Consider the following 6,000-nt stretch of genomic DNA (forward strand, 5'->3'; position numbering starts at 1 on the left):
CAAAACCTAGCAGTAGACAGGGAACTTCACTCCCTCTGGAGGCTACTTCGTCAGCTTGCTAGATGGGGTCATGGTTGGATAAACAATCAATGCAATTAAAATCTTGCTTTTACTATTTAGTGGGTCTGTCTTCCTGGTGGTCTCTGGGGACTTTGCTACTTGGGCATAATACCATAAAACATATTCAGATGACTTATTCGGTTCTTTTTGAAATTTCTTATGTGCATTGTTATTTTGCCCTGGTTATTTGATTCTGGGGGCCTTGTTCTCCTGGTATACTAGAACCCTCTGGCTGCCACAATCACCTGTGTGGAATTTCTTTCTCATTGCTGTCAAAACTCTTTTACCACCTTGAATCTCAACAATCACCTGACAAAAACAAGCACTTCACAAAAAAATTCTGGCCTTGATAACACTGATTTGGTCCCAGTGTCAAAAAAGGAAATCATGAGATCCAGGGGACCAGCGGGACGAGCAGGTCCAGGTAAAACAGGCCCTGCATCCAAACCTGCATTCCAGTGCCTGGGGATTGCCTGGGGACTGCCACAGAGCTTCCCATCCCGATGGGAGCCAAGCACCCAAGATCCCAGGTATTCTCTTCCCACCAATGAGACCAGGTAAGCAGTCAGTCCAGACCAGGGGACCAATGCCTGGGGACTGCCACAGAGACTCGAATCCAGGCAGGAGCCACATACCCCAGATCTCAGGTCTTCTCTTCCACCAACAAGACCAGGGAATCAGGTGGGAGAATACACAACGCAGATTCCTGGGCTTCTTCTCCACCCACGGGACCAGAACTAGGACCAGGAAGAGAAGTCCTAGACTTGCTTGCACCCATCAAAAGGGAACTCTGGTCCCCTAACCACCAGACCAGTAAGGGGCTCTTACTGCACATACTAGAAGAAGAGATGGAAAAGAGACAATACAAAAACACACTCAGCAACAGAAAAACAAATATGACACCACCAGATTCTAGAGACTCCACACCAGCAAGACTCCAACATTCCAATGCAAATGAAGCAGAAGACAATGACCTTAAAAACAACTTCATGAAAATGATAGAGACGCTCAAATAGGATATAGGATAATCCCTCAAAGAAATGGAAGAAAAAAACAAACCAAAAAATGCAAGAAATGAAAGAAAAAACAAACCAAAAAATTCCTAAAATGCAACAAATGGACTAACAGATAAACTGAAAATTGCAAGAAACAATTTAAACAGTGCAAGGGTTGAAAACTGAAATAGAGAAAATAAAAAAAAACCACAATCTGAAGGAAGGCTGGAAATAGAAAAGCTGGCAAATGGTCAGGTACTACAGATACAAGCATTACCAAAAGAACACAAGAAATGGAAGAGAGAATCTCAAGTGTTGAAGATACACTAGGAGAAATAGATTCATCAACCAAAGAAAATCTTAAGACCAACAAATCCCTAACACAAAACATCCAGGAAACATGGGACACCATGAAAAGACCAAACCTAAGAACAATAGGTACAGAAGAAGGTGAAGAAAACCACCTCAAAGGGGCAAAAAACATATTCAACAAAATCATACAAGAAAACTTTCCCAACCTAAAGAAAGACATGCCTCCGGGCATTGGTGGCGCACCCCTTTAATCCCAGCACTCAGGAGGCAGAGGCAGGCAGATCTCTGTGAGTTCGAGGCCAGCCTGATCTACAGAGCCGATTCCAGGACAGTCTCCAAAACAATACAGAGAAACCCTGTCTCGAAAACCAAAAAGGAAAAAAAAAAAGACATGCCAATGAAGGTACAAGAAGCTTACAGAACACCAACTAGAGTGGACCACAAAAAAGTCCCCTCGCCACATAATAATCAAGACCCCAAATATACAGAATAAAGAAAGAATATTAAGAGCAGCTATGGAAAAAGGCCAAGTAACATATTAAGTCAAACCTATCAGAATTACACCTGACTTCTCCATGGAAACTCTGAAAACCAGAAGGTCCTGGATAGATATTCTACCAGCACTAAGACCATGGATACGAGCCCAGACAACTATACCTGGAAAACTCTCAATCACTATAGATGGAGAAAACAAGATATTCCATGACAAAACTAGATTCAAGCAATATGTATCCACAAACCCAGCCCTACAAAAAGTTCTGGAAGGAAAACTCCAACCCAAGGAAGTTAACAACCACCAGAAAAACGCAGGCATTAGATAATCCCACTTTACCAACAGCCAAAAGAAAAAAGGGGTGGAATTCCACACATAATTCCACCACCACCAACCATTACAAATCAAAGAAGAATGAGCAATAAATGGTCATTGATATCCCTCAATATTAATGGCCTTACCTCACCCATAAAAAGACACAGGCTAATATAATGGATTCAAAGACAGAACCCATCGTTCTGCTGCATACAAGAAACACACCTCACCCTCAAAGACAGACATTACCTGAGAGTTAAAGGTTGGGAAAATATTTTCCAATCAAATGGACCCAAGAAACAAGCAGGTATAGCAATCCTAATATCTAACAAATTAGACTTTAAAATAAAATCAATCAAAAGAGATGAAGGAGGTCATTACATACTAATCACAGGAAAAATCCACCAAGATGAAGTTTCAAATCTGAACTTCTATGCACCAAATACAAAGGCATCCACATTCATAAAAGAAACATTACTAAAACTCACATCACATATAAAGCCCCACACACTTATAGTGGGAGACTCCAACAACCTTCTCTCACCACTAGACAGGAATACCAAACAGAAACTCAACAAACAAGCAAAAAGTCTAATAGAAGTTATGACCCAATTGGGATTAGCAGACATCTGTAGAACATTCCATCCACATAAAAAAGAATATACCTTCTTCTCACCACAACATGGAACCTTCTCAAAAATAGACCACATACTTGACAATATATCCAACCTTAGCAGCATCAAAAAAAATTGGAATAACTCCATGCATCTTATCAGACCACCATGCATTAAAATTAGAATTCAACAACAACACAAATTGCAGAAAACCTACAAACTCATGGAAATTGAATATTGCACAACTGTACCATTCCTGTGTCAAAGAAGAAATAAAAAAGAAATTAAAGACTTCCTAGAATTCAATGAGAATGAAGACACAACATACCCAAACCTATGGGACACTTTGAAAGCAGTGCTACGGGGGAAGCTCATAGCACTAAGTGCCCACATAAAGAAACTGGAGAATAGTTAGTTATATTAGAGAATTAACAGCACAGCTGAAAGCTCTAGAACACAAAGAAGCAAACTCCCTCAGGAGTAGACACTAGGAAATAAACTGAGGGCTGAAATCAAAAAAGTAGAAACTAGGAAAACAATACGAAGAATCAATGCAACGAAGAGTTGGTTCTTTGAGAAAATCAACAAGATAGACAAACCTTTGTCCAAACTTACCAAACAGCAGAGAGTGAACACGCAAATTAACAAAATCAGATATGAAAATGGGGACATAACAACGAACTCTGAGGAAATTCAGAGAATCATCAGGTCATACTTTGAAAACCTGTACTCCACAAATTTTGAAAATTTAACGGAAATGGGCAATTTTCTGGATAGCTATCACTTGCCAAAATTAAATGAATTGGGCAAGCCCAGTTTCAGGTGAGATTGGGTCTGGGGGGGACACTCCCCCATCCCCTGCCCAACACCCATCCCCTCCAGCTTCCGGGGGCCGCTCCTGGCATCCAGAAGACCCGCCCACACAGGAAAGACATCAGCCCTTCCAGGGCTCAAACTCTGGCGAGCCCAGCTTCAGGAAAGACATCAGCCCTTCCAGGCCCCAACCTCCGGCAAACCCAGCTTCAGCTTAATCTTCAGAGTCAACATCCCCAGCTTCAGCTTCAGGAAGGAAGGAGACCAGTGGAGACGAAAAGACCCCACTAGCACCCACTGGAAGAAGAGATGGAAAGAAGACAGAATAAGACCTCACTCACCAATAGAAGGACCAACACGACTCCACTAGAATCTAGAGAACCAACACCAGCAAGACCTGAAAAGCACTACATAGAGGAAGCAGAGGAGACAGACCTTAAAAATTATCTTATGAAGATGATAGAGACCCTCAAAGAAGAAACGAGGAAATCCTTTAAAGAAATAGAGGAAAAAAAACAAAGAAAAAATCCATGAAATGGGGAAAAAATGCAAGAAATAAACAAATCTCTCAAAGAATCTAAAGAGCACCAAGAAAAAACAACCAAACAAATGAAAGAAACAACTCAAACAGTTGAAGGATTGAAAGCTGAAATAGAAACAATAAAGAAAACACAGAAGAAGGGGATGCTGGATATAGAAAACCTGGGTAAACGATCAGGAACTACAGATGCAAGTATCACCAATAGAATACAAGAGATAGAAGAGAGAATCTCAGGTGTTGAAGACTCATTAGAGGATATAGAGTCGTCAACCAAAGAAAATCTCAAAACCAACAAATCCTTAACACAAAATATCCAGGAAATATGGGACATCATGAAGCAGCCAAACCTGAGAATAATAGGTATAGAAGACGGCAAAGAAATACAACTCAAAGGTACAAAAAACATATTCAACAAAATCATAGAAGAAAACTTCCCTAACCTAAAGAAAGATATGCCTATGAAAATACAAGAATCTTACAGAACACCAAATAGGCTGGACCAGAAAAAGAAGTCACCTCGCCATATAATAATCAAAATATCAAACCTACAGAATAAAGAGAAAATATTAAGAGCAGCTAAAAAAAAAAGGCCAAGTAAAATACAAAGGCAGACCTATCCGAATTACACCTGACTTCTCAATGAAAACGATGAAAGCCAGAAGATCCTGGATAGATTTCCTACAAATGCAAAGGTAACAAGGATGCCAGCCCAGACTACTATATCCAGCAAAGCTTTCAATTACCATAGATGGAGAAAACAAAATATTCCATGACAAAGCCAGATTTAAACAATACGTATCCATGAATACAGCTCTACAGAAAGTGCTAGAAGGAAAAACTAGATCCAAGGAAGATAAATATACTCACAAAGACACAGGCAATATATAATCCCACTTTACAAAACACCAAAAGAAAAAGGGAGGAGAAACTACACAAAATAACCTCACGAACAATAAATCAAGCACAAACAAGAATCAACAATCAATGGTAATTAATATCCCTCAATGTCAATGGCCTCAACTTGCCTATAAAAAGACACAGACTAGGAGAATGGATACGAAGACAGAACCCTTCCTTCTGCTGCATACAAGAAACACATATCAACATCAAAGACAAATGTTATCTCAGAGTAAAGGGTTGGGAAAAGATCTTCCAAGCAAATGGTCCCAAGAAACAAGCAGGTGTAGCAATCCTAGTATCTAACAAACTAGACTTCAAATTAAAATCAATCAAAAGAGATGAAGAAGGACACTTCATATTCATCAAAGGAAAAGTACATCAAAATGAAGTCTCAATTTTAAACATCTATGCCCCAAATACAAAGGCACCTACATTCGTGAAAGAAATATTACTAAAGCTCAAATTGCACATAAAATCTCACACACTAATAGTAGGAGACTTCAACACTCCCTCTCGCCACTAGACAGGAACTCCAGACAGAAACTTAACAAAGAAACAAAAGAACTAATAGAAGTTATGACCCAACTGGGATTAACAGACATCTATAGAAAATTCCACCCAAATACAAAGGGATATACCTTCTTCTTGGCGCCACATGGAACCTTCTCTAAAATTGACCACATAATAGGAAACCTCCACAGATACAAAAAAATTGGAATAACCCCCTGTATCTTACCAGACCACCATGCATTAAAATTAGAATTCAACAATAACACAAATCGCAGAAAACCTACAAACTCATGGAAATTGAACAATGCACAATTGCACCATCCCTGGGTAAAGGAAGAAATAAAAAAAGAAATTAAAGACTTTCTGGAATTCAATGAGAATGAAGACACAACATACACAAACTTATGGGACACTTTGAAAGAAGTGCTGAGAGGAAAGTTTATAGCA

This window comes from Mesocricetus auratus, unplaced genomic scaffold, assembly GCF_017639785.1.
Source record: "Mesocricetus auratus isolate SY011 unplaced genomic scaffold, BCM_Maur_2.0 Super-Scaffold_100038, whole genome shotgun sequence".
NCBI lineage: Eukaryota > Metazoa > Chordata > Mammalia > Rodentia > Cricetidae > Mesocricetus > Mesocricetus auratus.